Source organism: Vicugna pacos, chromosome 6 (assembly GCF_048564905.1).
Source record: "Vicugna pacos chromosome 6, VicPac4, whole genome shotgun sequence".
In the NCBI taxonomy this organism is placed as follows: domain Eukaryota; kingdom Metazoa; phylum Chordata; class Mammalia; order Artiodactyla; family Camelidae; genus Vicugna; species Vicugna pacos.
This window is the reverse complement of record NC_132992.1, coordinates 72756644-72775897: the sequence shown is the minus strand read 5'-3', so window position 1 is coordinate 72775897 and position 19254 is coordinate 72756644.

The window sequence follows — 19254 nt, the reverse complement described above, 5'->3', positions numbered from 1 at the left end:
GAGGAGGTAAGAAGGGCACAGGTCTCAGCCCTCTTGAACTTGCTGCCTGCCCCCACCCCAAGGCGTCCATCCTCAGCCTGCTTCCTGGTCTGCAGACCTGGGTGGAGTTTGAGTCTAGGGTTCTGACAACTTGTTGGAAAGGGCTATGAACTGTCCCTAAGAAGAGAGTTTTACACTCTGCCAGTACCCAGCATGATCACAATGGTCGCTGTAAATATTTATCGTATATTTATGGGCTGCTGACAGTGTTTGATACCCAGAGATGGTGAGTCTCTGCAGGGTGCTAAAAATCCCTTGGGAAGCAGCCCTGCCTTCCAGCCTCACTTCTGCTCCTGACACTGAATCACCCAAAGCTGTGTCTCCCAAACTGTCATCGCTGTTGCATCACTTTCACAGTTGTTGTCGTATTGCAGTAGCATATGTGCCATATTTCCTTAAAATCAACTTGAAATTGATTTCGGGACTTCACTTTGCCCTAAGCAAAAATTCATGAACTCGTGTGCTTGAAGTGACAGTTACATTTTCCCAAATATTATGAAAACAAATGCTTAGCTGCTATGCCAATGAACTTAACTATACCAAGCGGCACCCTCGACACATCTACTACACATTGGTTAAAGCATCACTTCCTGCTGGACACTCAGATATGCAGTGTGATGACTGACGAGGGGACACGACACAGAAGTCAGAGAAGTGAGGACCTCCACGAGCTTCCCTGCCCATTGCAGCACCCCCGTCAGAGACTGAAGCAGGAAGTCAGGGGTACGGGATGGATTGTGAAAGGCGCCCAGCTCTGCTGGGGTGGGACAGGGAAGCTCAGCCTGCTTCCTCCAGCAGCCACTAGGGGATCCAGCCCCATCACCTCTGGGCTTTTACATGCGGGCCTTGCATCACCGCTTTGCTGTGTTTTGATTGGATTTGCAAGCTACAGATTCCAGGAGATTTGAGAACCCCAGAGTGGATGCTAAGCCACTTTCATGCTGACCATTTAAATACAATTGTGCATGGGTTATGGAGAGATAAAAAGTCACCCAGAAGCCCTGGTGGGGACTAGGGTGCCTAGGGAGCAGTTTTTATGGAGACACTGACTCTCAAGGGCTAACCCTGCACTTGTACAACCCTGAGAGTCGGGGCCTCCTTAAATGCTGCAAACTGGGTGTCTTCTTGAACTTACCTGCCCCAGGCCTGGCTCTGCAGAAGCTGTAGTGTTGCTGGGTCCAAATCCTGGCAAGGCAGGGTGAAGTCAGGAGTTAACCCAACAGCCAAGGGGAAAGACACTATGCCAGGTGTACCCACACATGTCATACCTCTAGTCTCACAGGAGCCCACAGTGGACGCATCATTAATTTCACTTTACACCTGAGGACCTCAAAGCTTAGTGAGTAAAAAGGAAGGAAGGAAGGAACTGGTAAACCCAGTAGATCAAACTGGAATGTGAACTCAGGACTACCTGTGTTCTTTTCTCTTCAATATTGACCTTCCCTTTCTCCCCTAGTGCTAGTTAAAATAGACTTGATTCCACCTCACAGATGAGGCCAGTGAGACCCAGACGCCTCATGTTTTCTATGCATTTAATAATTTAGTGCTTTTAGGTCTTTCATATTCATTTAGACCTCTCACATCCAGCCACCATCAAACATGACTGAGTGGGCATCCACACAGAAGAATGGCAAGGCTTCTTTGGGGGGGGATCTGAGAAGCCAGTGGGGAGACAGAATTAGCTCGCGATAATGAATGAGACCAAGGTGAGCAAAGAAGGGAGAGAGACTTACAGCAGAAAACAGGCTAACGGTGATTGTCAAAATGTCACAGAACCTGGCCCTGAGCTTCCCTGGTAAACACGGCAGCTGTTGCTCCCCAGCCGAAGCACTCCTGCTAATCAGATGAAAGGTTCTCTCCACTAAACTGTAAGCATAACGCGCTGCTGAAAATCTTTACCTAAGGGGCACTGACAGAAGCAAAGCCAAGAATAATAAAAATAATAATGTAGTGGTAATAACAGTAATCATAATAGCTATCATTTATCGAATAGGCACTTTCAAACGTTACTTCATCTAATCCTCACAGCTTTACTGGAAGCAAGTATTGTTATAACCCTCTGTTTTCCGAGTGGGAAACTGAGCCGTCAGCAACCTGCCCACCATCCCACAGTCAGAAGTGGCAGATCTGATGGAGAGCACGTTTCTCCAAAGTGGCCTGTATCCCTTGGTTGCTCCATCTATTAAGACCAAAGCTGCTGGTCACAGGATGAAAATCACCTCTTACTATTGAAGGGATATGTTAAATAAGTGACACAGACATTCAAGTTAATTAACTCTTCTGCCCTTTGCCCTTTCATTTCATAATCAGCCCTATTTATCTGAGGTCGAATTTCCTCATGTCTCCTGTTTTATTAAAGTCTTCTCTTCCCACGTGAATGGGGTCTGGACAGAGCTCTGGGGGGAGGGCTCTCATAAGGGAAGGGTGACACAGAAGGGAAACATGCAGTGTGTCAGGCACCCAGGAGCATCTGCACGATTGGGTGAGACTTAAGTGAGATGGTCCAGAGCAGCGATTCTCAAAGTGTGGTCCAGCAGGAGCAGCATCTTGGAACTCATTAGATATGTATTCCTCCAGCCCCATCCCAGAACTACTGAAACCCAGGGTGGACCCAGCGATTTGAGGTTTAACAGGCCCTCCAGGTGACTCTGATTTACTCCAAAACTTGAGAAGCACTGGTGTAAGTGAATAGATTTTCAACTGCGGCGGCACATTGACATTACCTGAGAAGCTTTAAGAACTAACAATGTCAGCAGCATACGTATGGGTCTTGTCTTTTTTTTTAAATCATTCAGAACATTCTCTAACATCATATACAAACATAAACTAAAAATGGATTAAAGGCCTAAATGTAAGACTGGAAACCACAAAACTCCTAGTGGAAAACATAGGCAGAACACTTTTTGACATAAACTGTAGCAATATTTTTTTGAATCTGTCTCCTAAAGTAAAGGAAACAAAAGCAAAAATAAACAAACAGGACCCAATCAAGCTTAAAAACTTTTGCACAGCAAAGGAAACCACTGACAAAATGAGAAGACAGCCTACTGACTGGGAGAAGGTATTTGCATATGATATGACTGATAAGGGGTTAATATCCAACATATATAAGTAGTTCATACAATTCAACATCAAAAAAGCAAACAACAACCTGATTAAAAGATGACCAGAACTGAACAGACATTTTTCCAAAGGGGAAATGCGGATGGCCAACAGGTGCATGAAAAGAGACTCAACGTCGCTAATCGTCAAGGAGATGTTAATCATAACCACAATGAGGTACTACGTCCCATCCGTTGGTATAGCTATCATCAAAAATAACACAAATAACAAACGTTGGTGAGAATGTGGAGAAAAGGGAACCCTCGTACACTGTTGGTGGGAATGTAAATTGGTACAGTCACTGTGGAAAACAGTGTGGAAGTTTTTCAAAAAATTAAAAATAGCACTACCACATGACCTGGCAACTCCCCTCCTGGGTGTATATCCAAAAAAAACAAGAACACTAATTTGAAAAGACACATGCACCCCAATGTTCATAACAGCGTTATTCACATTTGCCAAGATATGGAAGGAACCTAAGTGTCATCAACAGATGACTGGATAAAGAAGCTGTGGGGTATACAGTGGAATACTACTCAGCCATAAAAAGAATGAAATTTTGCCATTTGCAGCAACATGCATGGACTTGGAGATTATCATGCTAAGTGAAATGTCAGGCAGAGAAAGACAAATTCTGTATGGTATCACTTGTATGTGGAATCTAAAAAATACGACAAACTGGTGAATATAACAAAAAAGAAACAGACTCACAGACATAGAGAATAAAGTAGTGGCTACCAGTGGGAAGAGAGAAGTGGGAAGGGACAATATAGGGGTAGGGGATTAAAAGGTACAAACTATTATGTATAAAATAAGCTACAAGAATATATTGTACAACACAGGGAATAAAGCCAATATTTTATTACTATGATTGGAGCATAACCTTTAAAAATTGTGAATCACTATACTGTACATATACCTGTAACTTATGTAATGTTGTACATCAATTATATTTCACTTTAAAAAAAAAAAAAAGCAAGAAATAACAATGCCTGGGTCCTACACCAGATTCTGATTTAATGGGCCTGGGCCAAGGCCTAGGCATTGGGATGTTTTTTAAGATCTCCAGGTGATTCTACAGTGCAGCCCATAAAGGTTGAGACGCTCTGGGTTAGGGAGTCAGAGGACTCAAGACGGCACCCCAGCTCAGTGCCCCTGACTGAGAGAGTGGGTGGGTTCCCACAGGCTCAGGAGTTTAAAGTTGTCTCTTTGCCCTGAAATTCTCCTCAGCTTGAGGGCTTGGAACTAACGGGCTGGGAGGTGGTGTGCTGTCAAGAAAAGAACCTGGAATTGGAAACCAGGTAATAATATTCAGCTCTAGTCGTCCCCTCTTCAACCTGGCTGAATGCTAGAAACTCAGAGGTTGCTCAGAGAAGAATGAATTAGATGAGGCTATTTGGATGGAAAAGAGCTTCCCCCAAAAGCATAGTGAGTATTTACAAAGTATAGTTGGTGTTTACTAACTGCTCACTAAGTGCCAGGACCTCGTGGGCTTGCACTGTCTCACTGAGTCCCATCGTGAGGGTTTAGTCGGTTTCATTGTCCTCCTTTTATAGATGAGGAAACTGGGCACAGGAAGTTAAAGTAGTATTAGGCAACCGAGAAGTGGTTGGAGGCAGAATCTGAACCAGACCCGGTGCCTATACCCAGGCAGCTACTTGCCACTCAAGTACAAACTCCAGACCTGGCAGGTCAGGCACAAAGAAGTATTAGCAAGCGAGGCGCTCCATTCCTGAATGACTGGGAGGTGAGTGAAATTAATCAGGGTCTTTAAGTGGCTGAGAAATGAACCACCGATTAAAACCTGTCTTTAATAAGAAAAATAAAGTTAGGAAATGGGTGCAATTAGTAAGTCATAATAAAAAACAGGTAAAGGGTCACTTAGACAAATTAAATGCTGGAGAGATACATAAATCAGGGGGTCCTATGGCATGCAAACTGAAAGGTCTGGCCAGAATTAGCTAATGAACTTCAGGAACTCTTGACATCGACTTTCAAAAAATGAGGGGGAACCACAGGAGATGGCATAGAGAGGGAAAACAGGGGAATGGGCTTGAAAAACAGGAAGAAAACTGATTCCAGCAACTCCCCCCCAGGGAAGCCATAAGTTCCGTTTGTAGGCAAGCCATAGAACAAATTTTATGATTAAAAATTTACGATAAATTTTATGAGCAGAAAATCCAGTAAGCAGCTGGAGGGCAACAGAGGCCTGAGCCATAAACTGAGCTGGCAGGTTTACGCAGAAGTCATGCCGGGAAACCATAACGCTTTTTTATTCTAACTAATTTGTAATGTTAGTGGGAAGAGGGTCCACTGAAGATTTAGTGCTTTTTGATTTTTAGAAAAGCTTTTGATTCAGTGTCTCATGAAATCTGACTGGGAAAACTAATTTAAATTGGCACGGACAGGGACTGTCTCAGGGATGGGGCTCGGTTGAAAGGCTGTAAACAAAGGTGTGATGAATGGGAGTCACAAGCTGGAGGGGCAAGGGGGCGGGCCTGGGCGGCTGCTGGCAGAGGTGAGTTGAGCAGAAGCAGGTGCCTGATCACATTGATGGTCTCCATGAAGGTGAGGTTAATGGCTGATCGATTAAATCTGCATGTATAATTCAGCCAGGGTGACACAGACAGGGGAGGGTGGGAAACCTGAGCAACATGAAGAGGACAGAATTATTTCTGGGAAACAGTATGTGCTATGTAGCAGGGGCCCGAGACCTGGAGAACCAAAGTCCCCCTGGCAGGAGAAATCTGAGTCCAGGAGAATGTCTAGCAAGATCCCTGAGGGACGGGGACACACACAGGCGGTCAAAGCTGGAAGGGGTGCAGGTAATAGGAAATCTGCCTTGAATGACAAAGAAACCCATCTCACATGTAGGGAGTAAGGAAGTAAGGTTAGCTTCAGGCACAGAGTGATCAGGGCTCTGGCTTGGGTTCTTTGCCATTTGTTGGCTCTGCCCTCTCAGGCTGGTTTCCTTAAGATTGCTGTAGTTGGGGGAATGGTGGCTCCTCCAAAGACATGTCCATACCCTGGAATATGTGAATATGATCTTATTTGGAAAAGGGTCTTTTGAAATGTAATTAAGGTAAGGATCTTCAGATGAGATCATTCTGCATTGGCTTACTGAGTCTTAAATCCAATGACAAATGTCCTTGTAACAGACAGAGGAGGACATAGGCATGGTGGAGAAGGCCATGTGAAGACAGAACGGATTTACATAGCTGCAAGCCAAGACACCTGGAGCCACCAGAAGCTGGAAGAGGCCAGGAAGGATTCTCCCCTAGAGTCTTCCAATCCTGCCAATGCCCTGATTTCAGTCCTCTGGCCTCTGAACTGTAAGAGAAGACATTTCTATTCTTTGAAGCCACCGGTTTGTGGTAATTTGTTACAGAAATCTCAGGAAATGAATACGATGCCCACTGGGAAGCTGTGTCTTGTAGCTCTCTAGTGAGACTGAAGAAGTCCTTTCCAGTGAGCCCCACGCGAGCCTCTCCTCACATCTTATTCGCTTTTGTTAGCCCAGCCTTGTCCCTGAACCAGTCATGGGAAAGATCATGTTGTATGGCTTCCACTCACCACCTGGATGGAGTGGGCAACACCCAATGGCTACCTTCTAGATGGTGGAGCCTTGCAGCCAGTGTCTCCTGTAAGGGGGACATGGAGCAGAGACTACCAGCCTCCATGGTGCATATGTGATGTGCATGAGCAAGGACCCTTTCCTATGCACCCACATGTCACTTAGATCCGGGGGCTATTTGTTACTGAGGCCAACCTGACTAACACAGAGGGGAAGATCATTGACTTAATCTGGGAGAACTGGAAGAATTTTGACAGGAAGATGTGAGAGAGAATCCAGGCAGGCAGAACAGCTCCAAAAAGGGATGCTGGGACAGTACGTTCAGGGAAAGATGGATGAGGAAACAAGTTTTAGAAAGGAAGAAGAGGACCCAGTCAGGGAGGGACAGAGGCTTCCCTGGTACAGAGTTTGGATCTGAAGAGGAGGGAATACGGGTGACAAGATAAATTCAGGAAGATGTTGCTGCCAAAATCCAAGTATGGATGCTGAAGACCTGACCCAAAGAGGGGCAGGGGTAAAAATGACAGTAGTAGCAGTGCTGTAGTGATAGTAGCAGTAATAGAGACCACTTAGAAAAGCCTGGTGTGCCGGGCACTGTGCCGAGTGCTTTATCTTCAGACACTAGTGGAAAGGAGAGTTAGGGCTGAGGGAGAGGCAGCCAATGCAGACACCCCACAGGTTAGCCCCAAACTAGCCAGGCCCGGTGCCCTAGTCTGCGGGCCCGCTGCTCAGTAGAGCTCCCCCTGCAAGGCCTGCAGAGTCGGGGAGTTGCCCTGAACTTTAGTGAGCGTGTTCTACAGGCTGGTGACCCACCTGCGGGAGACCGGTCTGGGGGGGAGCAAGCCCAGGGCCACAGGATCCTAATCTAGGGAGGTGGGCCCGGCCCTGTCCTGACTGGAGACGCACTGTTGGGAGGTGAGGGAGGGTGTGCTGCTCTCTCCAGGGGGCTGCTAAGCTGTCACGGTTTTTGTGCGCTCGCCACCTTGGAAACAGCAGACCCTGTGAGACAGCACAAGAACTCTCCAGTGTCCTGTGGAGAACATTGCCTCTGCTGGGGTGGGGATATCTGGCTCCAATGAGAGGCAGGAAGTTGTAACAAACTAAGGGCTTTGTTGGCTCGTGTCATGGAATGGCCCATGGGTAGGTGTGGTTTCATGCGGAGCTGGGACCTAGATGCCATCAGGGCATCAGGAATCGTCCCTCCTGTCCTCTCTCCATCTTCTCGGCCTTGGTCTTTCTCTACTTGGTGGTGAGGCCACGCTGCTAGCTCCAGGCCTTCCTGGTCTTTGCGGCCAGGGACCCCAGTGAAAAAGACTGGGCCTCTTTCCCTGTGCTTTTAGCCAAAGCCCCAGGGATGGCCCTCAGTGGCACAACTTGGTCAGGTGCCCACCTCAGGGCAGCAGGTAGGATCGGCTCCACCCAAAGTGCATGAATGAAAGATGGTGAAAATGTGGAGTCTTTGGCTGGATTCCCCAAAAAAGACCCTGAGACAAGGGTTTGAATGGTATTTTAAATGGGAGGTGGTCCCAGAAAGCATCATTAGGGGTATGGGGTAGGGAGGCAAGGGAGGGAAGAAACAATAGAATTGTGTTAATGAGCAGGTTACATTATAGGCAACTGGAGCTTAACTCCATGGAGGCCCCCCCCCCCCACCAGGAGACTGTAGAAGCCACCAGTTTGTGGCACTTTGTTACAGAATCTTCAGGAAAGTGGGGCATTTCCCCACCAACGCACAGCTTATCTTTGGTTGAGGATTGCTTCCGGGGACATTAACTCCCCAGCACATCTTACCCGCTCCATGTACGTGGGCTGAGCACGCTTCTGTGGACAGAGAGCCCTGGCAAATGCTCACAGTGAGAAGTTACCTGTGTGTTTGGGAAAATGGGCAGTTCATTGTTGTATATGGTCCCCAAGGGGAAGTAAGAGGCAGTTACCAAAAGCAGGGGATGGGCATGCAGAGCAGGCATAAAGAGCGATGTCCATTGCAGCCAAGCTCCTGATAGAATGGACAAGGCAAGGAAGCTGATTTCTGACCCCACCGCCACCCTCAATTTGTGCTTGTTTCTGGACAGAACATCTGTAAATTTCATTGGACTCTCAAACAAGGTCTGGTCTTAATTGTAGAAAAATTAAGAACCATTTTTCTAAGGGATAACCTGTTAAAACTGAAGATATCACCATTCCCAAAGGATTCATACTAATAAAGGAGGATGATAACTCCAAACAAGTGCATCACGAATGGTAGAATTTCAGGCTCCTCACAGATGTTCACAAGGGAGAGATTCTTGAGAAGAGGGACCTCACCTAGCATTGATACCCCACAAGAAGTCATCCTCTATGGCTAATTAGACATAAGCTGATAGGACTACAACTAATAACGATCATTATTGAGATCTTTTAATAATCTGTGAGGCAGGAAGGGTAAGTATTATCCCACTTTGTACAACAGAAAACTGAGGCTCAAAGAGGTCACACAGCACAGCAAGACTCACCTGGCTTATCTAACTCCAATCGATTCCCCCACTGCTGTCCGACAGGTGGCAAAAGACACTAGCAGGAGAATGCTTGCTTGTGGGACTTTTTGCCAGCAACTCAGAGCACATTCCTTTAAGACTCTTCCCTGTGGTCCTAAAGCCTTCCCCCAAATCCAGACCCCACATCGGGGCTGTGTCAGAGAGGGAAGCATGGGGTTCCCAGGAGCCAAGTGCAGATGAAGACTCAAAATAACACCATAAAATAATAATGGGAACCCAGTCACTAAGGAGACAGGAGAGCAAAGGTCTCAGAGTCTCTAAAAGCATTCAGTTGACTTTACAGTCACTTGATTAAACATTTTTGCCCTGTCTTTGCCCTCTTATATACGCACAAAGCAAAGATCGCACATGTCCCAGAAAGCAGGCTCTTTCTTGGTAACTTCTGTACTCTCTGGACACTCGTGCTAACAAATTGTGCTTCACCCTAAACCATACCGCCCGAAGAGCTCAGATCAACACTCCTAGGTTGGTATTCACAGTACAGACACACCTCCGTTAGAGAAAAAAAACACACAGCACAATCTAGATATAAAGACTGTTTAAAACATAGGAAATATTCAATAAATGTTGGCTATTTGGATTACTGATAAAGGAGTGAGGACGTGAGGGATGCCTAGCTCTGGAAGAGAGCTGCTATTTGCAAGAGCCGTGTCCTACGAGGGTCCTTTATGACTTCTCAGAGGTTCCTATTCCTGCACCATCCACATCTGGTGAGCTGACTGCCAGAAACATCACTGCTGTTTTCCTGCCCAGCTGTGGCTGAGATACTGGGCTGTGGAGCTGGTGTCTTACATGGAGAAGTTTTAGATTTGCTTAAATTTCACTCCAAAAAAGGAAGTGGGCAGGCAGACTCCCTGAGTTCAGCTCGGGACATTAGACAGAAGACAATGGCCAGATGCTTTCCAACCTGCAAGAACTTGTGGAGAGGAAACTCCATGAGCTGAGGAGAGACATAGGTTAGCTGTTGGATCAGGCATATTTTGAGGTCTCCTTCCTGAGAGTCTTGAAGATGAGCATGGAGGCTGCTGTCTGCACTGGGGCAGCCAGTTTTATTGCTAGGATCGCTACCCTTCCTAACTCTACTCATGCCACTGAAACTCGCTTGGCCAATGTTTTTCCAGGGCAGGAGAAGAATCTCACTATTTTATTTCATCTTCACAATAGTCTTCATGAGATAGGTACTGTTTTATCTCTATTCTAGAGTTAAAGAAACAGAAGCACAGAGAGGTTAAGTAACTTGCCCAAGGTCACACAGCTCTTAAGCAGAAAAGTCAGGTTTCAAACTCAGGTCTGTGAATCCCATTCCAGAACCCATGCTCTGAACTAAGCCAAAGAGAAGTATGTCTGTAACTCCCTTCTGTAATTCACTCAGGAGCAATCAGGACGTGAGCTGCCTCATTTAGATCCCTAACTCTTGGCTGCTCTGGTTCTGTCCTTGTCTGGGTTGCCATGATGTACAAAGCCCTGGGGAAAGAGGGAGCACCAAGATTCCTGTGTTTTGTTAATGGGAGAAGCGGTCAAAGAGCTTCCCCCAAACAGACCCAGAGATGGTGGCGATGCCACGGGGCAGAGAATCCAAAGCAGCAAGAGGTAGCCAGAGGCGAGGAAAGCCAACTTCCCACAGATTCTCGGTTTGCTCTGCCTGGCACTTTCCTTCCTGTGCACCCCTCTCCGACTGCCCCAGCCCCCAGGCCCTGATCAGGATGCAGCATCACAATGGGCTGTTTTTAATCCTGGCTAGATCTCTTTTATTTTTTTCCCCCTTTGCTGGGCTTCCTGGGCTGTAATTTTTCCCTCTGTGTCATCCATCACAGACACAACGTCGCTTGTGCAAATTAAAATGCACCTCAGAATAATAAAAAAGGGGCCTTCTTTCCCCCCTCCTTTTCCTTCCCAGCAGCAACTCCTCAACACAAAACATTTGTCTCTGGGCAAGAGCCCGAACGTTAACCCTGCATGTGCCATCACCAGGCCCATATAGTCCCTGCAGCCCGTGCACCAGTGATCAGAGCCGGGGGCCGTTGGGAAGCAGCAGAGAAATGAGCCTGGTTCTCTCCACTTCACTGTGTGCTCATGATGTGCTAGGCGCTGTTCATACCTTGCCTCTGCTGTCCTCACTATAACTCAATTGGGCAGGAACTATTGATGTCTTTCTTCATTTTGCAAATGCAGAAACTGACGAGGATTAAGTGACTTGCCTAGTTGGTTGGTACCAGAGCTGGTACTTGAACACTGTCTGACTCCAAAGTCCATACTATTCTCTTGTTACTCAAAGTGTGGTCCACGGACTAGTAGCTCCACAGGCATCACTTGGGAGCTTGTTAGAAATGCAGACTCTTGGATCCTTCCTCAGACTTACTGAATCAGAATCTGCATTGTAACAGGATACCCTGGTGAGTCACGTGCACATGAAGTGCTGCTCTAAACTGTTATGCTATAGCCACCCTCATCTGTCCCCCACTCCCACAGCTTTGATGTCCCCACCCTGACCTGCCAAGAAAGGACCTTTTCTAGGGACGGGCCAGGAGCTCCCGTGGACTCAGCTCAAGCATCTCCTCCTCCAGGAAGCCAGGCCCCTGGGGGCGCTGACAGATCTCCTTACTTGGGCCTATTTCCATCACAGCACGTGTAACAGGTGTTGTACTTATTTACCTATGTGCTCGCTTCACCTCTCCAGCGTGAGCTTCTTGAGGCTGGAATTGTGCCTTATTTTCTTCTGTCCCTATAGTGCCGGTACAGTGCCTGGCATGAGAGCAAAAGGCTGACAGTGAGCCTTGATGTGGCTGTATCTTAACGCTCCCCCGCCTCTCCCTGCCACGCCGCCGAGACACACACAAAACCATATATAGTCACTGTTTTTTCTAATTTTAAAAGTCATACAGTAGGATTTCTGCTTCTGGGAAGATGAAATAGACATACATTCCCCTATTGTTTCCACTAAATATAACTAGAAACCCTGGACATTGCATATAAAACAATCATAAAAAGACTCTGAAAGGTAGAGTGAAGACAGCAGACCAGCCAGGGATGTCGAGGCCCAAGGAACAAACTGATGGTGAGTTCTCTGTATTTTCCTTTTGCCTCATATCCCCCAGAATGGAAGCTGAAGAAGCTGGCAACCTAGAAACACCAATAAACACAGATTTTTACAAGTCCAAACCAAAGCCTGCTCTCCCCATCCAAAGGATTAGGAAAGGGAAGCCTAGCAAGCCAGGAAACTTTTAGATGACAGCAACTCTGCTCTAACCAAATCCAACAGGAAAACCTGGGGCCACACCCCCTCTCCCAGCAGCAGTGGCCAGGTGTGAAGCCTGGACTTCCATCCTGCTGGGCTGTGATGAGGCACCCTGCCCTCTCCACCAGGGTAGTGTCAGAGAGGCCATGTAGGGAGGGAGCTGGGAATTTTATCCCCATCAGTCGGTAATGAGGTCCCTCCCTCTGTGGTGTCAGTGGAGGCCACGTGGAGAGCAGTAATGAGGCACTCCTACTCTTCCCAGCCAGGGGGTGTCAGGGACATCTAATGAGGAGCCAGGGCTCCCACCTCCACCTCCATCCAGGAGCAATAAGAAGCCCTGCCTTCTACCCCTACCTGGCAGTTCAAGGCTGCAACCCCTCTTCCCCTGCCCAACTGGTGTCAGGAAAAAAACTAGCTAAAAGAGGTTTAAATAAGACCCAGAGTTTCATAATATAAATACCAGATTTCAATGAAAAATGATAATTAGGAAGATCTCAAACTAAAAAGAAAAAGACAATCAATAGACGCCAATATCAAGCAACAGGGATGTTAGAATTAGCTGACAAAGATTTTAAAACAGCTATCATTAAAATGTTTCAATAAGCAACAAACATGCTTGGAACAAATGAAAGGAAAAAACAGCCTCAGCCAAATAATAGAAAATACAAAGAAAAACAAAGTGGACATTTTAGAACTGAAAAGTACAATAACCAAAATAAAAAAAAATCAATAAGATTGGTTCAGTAGCAGAATGGAGAGGGCAGAGGAAAGAATCAGTAAACTTGAAAATAGAACAATAGACTTTAAAAACAGAGTCTCAATAATCTTTGGACTCTAACAAAAGGGCTAATATTTGTGTCATCAGAGTTTTGGAACAAGAGGGGGGTGTAGTTGAAAAGTACTCAAAGAAATAATGCTGAAAACTCTCCAAATTTGGCAAGAGACATAAATCTATAGATTCAAAAGTTGAGCAAATCCCAAACAGGAGGAATCTAAAGAAATCCACATTAGCACACAAGAGTCAAACTTTGAAGACTAAAAACAAAGAAAAAAATCTTAAAAGCAACAAGAGAAAAGATACCTTACTTATAGAGGAGAAATAATTTAAATAGCAGCAAGTTTCTCATTAGAAACCATGGGACCAGAGGGAAGGGGTGCAACAATTTTCAAGTGCACAAGGAAAAGCAGCATCAACCGAAAACCCTATATCCAGCAAAAATATCCTTCAGAAATAAAGGAGGACATCAAGACATTCCAAGATGAAGGAAAACTGAGATAAGTTTTTGCCATTAGACCTAAGCTTAAAAGAATGGCTAAGGGAAATTCTTTAAACAGAAAGAATAAAAGAAGGGACTTTGAAATGAAAGGAAAAAAGATAGAGTACAGTAAGCAGAAATGTGGGTAAATACAACAGACTTTCCTTCTCCTCTCAGGTTTTCTAAATTACATTTGACAGTTGAAGCAAAAATTATAACACTGTCTGATGTGGCTCTAAATATGTGTAGGAGAAATATTTAAGACAATTATATAATAAATAGAGAATGGTAAAGGAACATATAGGGAGGCAAAGTTTCTACACTTTTATTTGAACTGGTAAAAAGATGATACCAATAGACTGTGACTTGTATATCTAATGTAATACATACAGCGACCACTAACAAAGCCACGCAAAGATAGATTCAAAAAAATTATAGATGAATAAAAATTAAATTCTAAAAAATATTCAAAGAATCCAGAGGAAATCAGGAAAAAGAAAACAGAGATACAAAACACAGGGAGAACACACAGAAAACAAAACTCTAGCATATCAATAATTACATTAAATGTAAATTGCTCAAAGATGCTACTTAAAAGAGAGTGAATAAAAATGACATGACTCAACTGTCTTAGCTCAAGCTACTATGACAAAATACCATAAACTTGGCAGCCTAAACGATAGAAATTTATTTCTGTTCTGGAGGCTGGAAGTCCAAGATCAGGGTGCCAGCATGGTTGGGTTCTGATGAGAACCCTCCTCTGGGTTGCAGACAGCTGACTTCTTTTACCCTCACAAGGAAGAGAGAGCTAGCTAGCTCTCTAGCTTTTTCTTACAGTGGTCCTAATCTTGTTCATGACCCAATGACCTCTCCAAAGCCCCACCTCCAAGTACCATCACATAGAGTTTATATATAAATCAATAGCAGAAATATAATGAAAAAATCTCTAACTATTTGGAAAGGGAACATTACATTTCCGTATAATCCATGGGTCAAAAAGGAAAGTCTCAAGGGAAATTAAGGAAAAATAAATCAAACTGAATGAAATCAAAGTACTGCATATTAAAACTTGTGGTTTTGTAGCTAAAGCCATGCTGAGAGGGAAATTTATAGCATTAAATGCTTATATAAGGAAAGACAAAAAGTCTTAAATCAATAATCTAAGCTCCCACCTCAAGACTTTAGAAAAATAGGATCAAAATAAAGCGAGCAGAAGGAAGAAAACAAGAACAAAATCAGTGAAATTAAAAACAGGAAAAAATTTTAAATCAATGGGGAAAAAGAGCTGAGTATTCAAAAATACCAATAAAATTGACAAACCTCTAACAAAACTGACAAAGAAAAAAAGAAAAATGCAACTTACCAATATCAGAAATGAAACAAGAGCTATCACTATAGATGCTGCAGATACATTTTTTAAAAGTAAGAGGATACTGCAAACAACTCCACACACATACATTTGACAACTTAAATGAAATGAACTCATTCCTGAAAAAAACACCAACTACCACACCTCACCCGGTATGGAATTCGAATTACGCTGTAACTTTTGAACAAATTTAAATTTGTAATTTAAAAACTCCCAAATTAGAAACCTCCTGGCCCAGATGGAAGACAGTGATAATATTCTCTTCAATATGTCAACCTAAGATCTATACCCAGTGAAACTGCCTTTTAAGATCGGGGAGGTAGGGGTATAGCTCAGTGGTAGAGCATGTGCTTAGCATGCATGAGGTCCTGGGTTCAATCCCCAGTACTTCCATTAACAGCAACAACAAATTTTGAAAAGGATTTAAAGTAATACATTTTCATATGTATAAAGACTCAGTTTACCTTCATCTAATATTTTATTAAGTGCCTACTATATGCTAAGTACTGTATAAGGACTGCCATTCTGATGAAGTAAACATGATAATTCCCAATTTATATATGGGAAAACTGACGCTTAAAGAAGCTAAGAGACTTGCTCAGATCCTTCTGATTCCAGAATCCATATTTTTTACCCTATACCAAGGAGATGCATCTGAGATTGACAGTGGACTATCCAAGATCCTTCTGTTTCAAGGCTGGATTTAGGATGGACATTTTGAAGACAGAAGGCTATCTGTTTAAGGAGATGGAGCTACAAACTCCCAGGTCTCAGGAGTGTACCTCGTCCACACACCAGCGAGTCTGGGTAAGTCTGTGCAGACAAGTGATCACGGCTTGGGAGGAAGAGCTTTCTGCACACGGTGATGTCCTGTGTGTGTGTGATGCTATGGGGGAGGGTTTGGGGAAGAGTAGTCCAGCTCCCTCCTCCTCCCTTTTCTCTCCTCTGCTTTGCCCTCTATACCCACCTTGCAGGTCTCATGTTCCCTAGCTTAGATAGTCCTTTCATGATGGTTATAATATCATTTACCCTACACAGTTGCCTTGAAAACTAAGTGAGCAAATTCCAGGAGAGCACCCCTCCATGTGTACACCCCATGAGGCTACTCTTATCCTCTGTCCTGTCCCCATCTGCATCAGCAATATTTGATGCCATGTTCTGTGACTGGCACTGAGAACCCAGTGACACAAATGCCAGAATGGGGGGAGGAAATAGCTCAGTGGCAGAGTGTGTGCATAGCATGCATGAGGTCCTGGGCTCAATCCCTGGTACCTCCATTAAAATAAAGAAATAAATAACCTAATTACCCCCAAAAAATTAAATTAAAAAAATGCCAGAATGGAATGACCATCATCATCATTACCTAGCAACATTCTCCCAATCTCCAGTGGAAGAAATAAAATCAAGCAAAAAGTCATAAAGAAGCAAACATGTAGCTGTTCTCCAGGAGGTGAGGAAAAGGAGGTGGAGAAGAGAGAGGAAGAGAAGTGGAAATCACCATCGTTCTTAATCATTACATGGTGCATTAGAATAATATGATTATTCATTGGCATTCTAATTAGTCTTAATGAAGAGTAATGGGTATGAGAGAAGGCCTGGAACACATATGGTTTTATATGGTGTATGTACCCCTCTGCCAGGAAGACACAGGGCCCTACATCAGGACCCCAGGACTCAGAAGCTAGAACAAGATGCAACCTGGGTCAGCTGGTGCCCAGCCATAACTCCTGACATGCACGACTGACGGGATTGACGTCTGATGAACCACGTTGGCTCAGTGTGTTAAAAACCAGACAGACCTTGGCAGATGAGGGGTGGGGACTAGCAGAGGGACATTTTGTGAGCTGTGAATGGTATGGACGTCGGCTGTGGAAGGCACATGGGTGTGATATTGTGTGAATTGTGGTCCCCTCCCTTCTTAAGATGTGTAGACATACTTATAAGGGTATCTCAGGGTACATATGAGTTAGGAATGGGACTAGGGTCGGATTTAGCGTGAGTTTTAAGGATCCCCAAATAACTGGCTACATAGAAGGGAGGAAAATTCCCCAGCTCTCCCTTTGCTGTCTGAGGTGGGCTGATCTATCCTCATGGCGGTGAACTCACCATGGACTTCAGAGTTCTTGAGGCCATGTCTCCCTAGCAGCCATTCAGCTGGATTCCTGGTTAATGGTATGATGGCTTTCCTTCCTTCCTCCCTTCCTTCTTCCCTTCCTTCCTTCCTTTTTATTTCTGGAGAGAGGAGGCTGGTTAGATTGAACTCAGCATGGGCAGTGAACTGGACCAGAATGAGGACAGAAGGATAGAATATAGTTTAGATTAAGTACTTTGAGCCCTCATCAGTGTGTTAGTTGTGACAGGTTATACTGGTTAAAAAAAAAAAGTCAGAAGTTCACTATAATAAAAGCTTATTCTCATTTATCCTACGTGTTACTCACTGGTCAGCAGGGGGCTCTACTCAGTGTTGTTGTCACTTTAGGATTCTGATTGATGGAGAAGCCACCATCTGGATCATTGCAGCTTTTCAAAGTAGAAGGAAAGAGAGCTCTGTCATTAAATGCTTCAGCCTAAAAGTGACACCTGGTAATTCTGCTTATGACTCATTGATCAGAATAATCACATGGTCTCCACCCAACGACAGGGGGCCCAGGGACTGTGCCAAGTGGGTGGGAAGTTAGAAATACTTGAATATGAATAGCATTAATGAATTTAAGAGGCTCCATGGTTCCAAGCACACTTGTCCTGAACTTCCCAGCCTGTGGTCATCAGCTACTCAGTTGTCAAATATTTGCTGAGGGCCTATTCTCAGTCCATCACTGGGCTGGGTTCTGGAGGTATAAAAGTGAATAAGCCAGGGACCCTGCCTTCAAAGACCTTAAGGACTGCCATCACGTGACCCCTGCCCCAGAGTCTGATTGGCCAAGCTCAGCTCCTGGCCCCACCCCTTGCTGGGGAGGGCAGTATGGTTGACAGCCTTGCCAGGACCATGTGGGGAAAAAATGGTGACGTGGGGTGCTGTCATAAAGAGAGAAAGGGTTGAGAAAACCGCAGATACCCGTTGCTGAGTTGCATAAGGAATAACAATAAGAAAATCAGAAGGTAGCTTAGAGTTCCTTTACTCAGCCCAACAAGATAGACCCAGAGGGGTTATATAACTCTTCCATGGCAAAGCTGAGCCCCAAATCCAGGCAGTCTCCCTGATTCAGAGTAGGGCTTCTTCCACTCCACAAAGTGAACAAAGGAGGAAAATGTGCGACAGTTAAGTCTCGGATCGTCTCACCAGCCCCAGCAGGTGTGTTTCAGTTTGCTTATTCTTGGAGCATCTTTAGTTTAATATTTAGTGCTCCATAAAAGGGGATGGGACAAATGCCCCACAACACACATGGAAGCCAGCACCATCTGGTTGACCCCAGACATGGAAGGGAACAGTAGAGTCACATGAGACGACTGCTGCCCAGGAAGGGGACATTGTGGAGGACAGCTGGCTCAGGTCAACTTCCCTCCCTCTCATGAACCCCAGGATACTCATCCCCCCCAGTTTCAGAAGACACCCCAAGGAAGATGAATTGGGCTGTTGACTCCAAGCAGAAGGCGACTGAGAGCCTGTGCCTCTTCCGACAGCAAGGCACTGCCTGGTGCCAGCGTCTTGGAATGTGCTGGCTTCATTGCTCTGACAGCATGAACGATGTTTGGTTTTGTTCCCAGCGCTGTTATCATTTATCATCCTCTTGTAAAAGCTGGCACTCTCTGCCTATTCCCCCTTCTTTCTCACTCTCTCCCTACCCCTTCCTCCAATCCAACCTCCCCATTCTGCCACTGAGGGGAGCCCTCTTGCATTTACCCCAGAGGAAACTCTCTCACATTGGTTCCCCAAAGCCCAAGAGACACCTTAGTTGAATTCATCTCGTAAGTATGTACTGAGCGACCTCTCTGGGCAAAGTGATGTGCTTGGGGCTTTGGATGATAAAAATAAGTGAGACAAGTCCGTGACTTCAAGAACCTTGCATTCAGGCAGGGAAATAACTATGAGCACAGGTATGTGCAGAGTGAGGGAGATAAACCACACATTTGGAAAGCCTGAGAAAGGCAGTACTGATGGCCTTTCAAAGAGCAGAGACTGTTGGGTGAGAGATGGCAGAAGATAG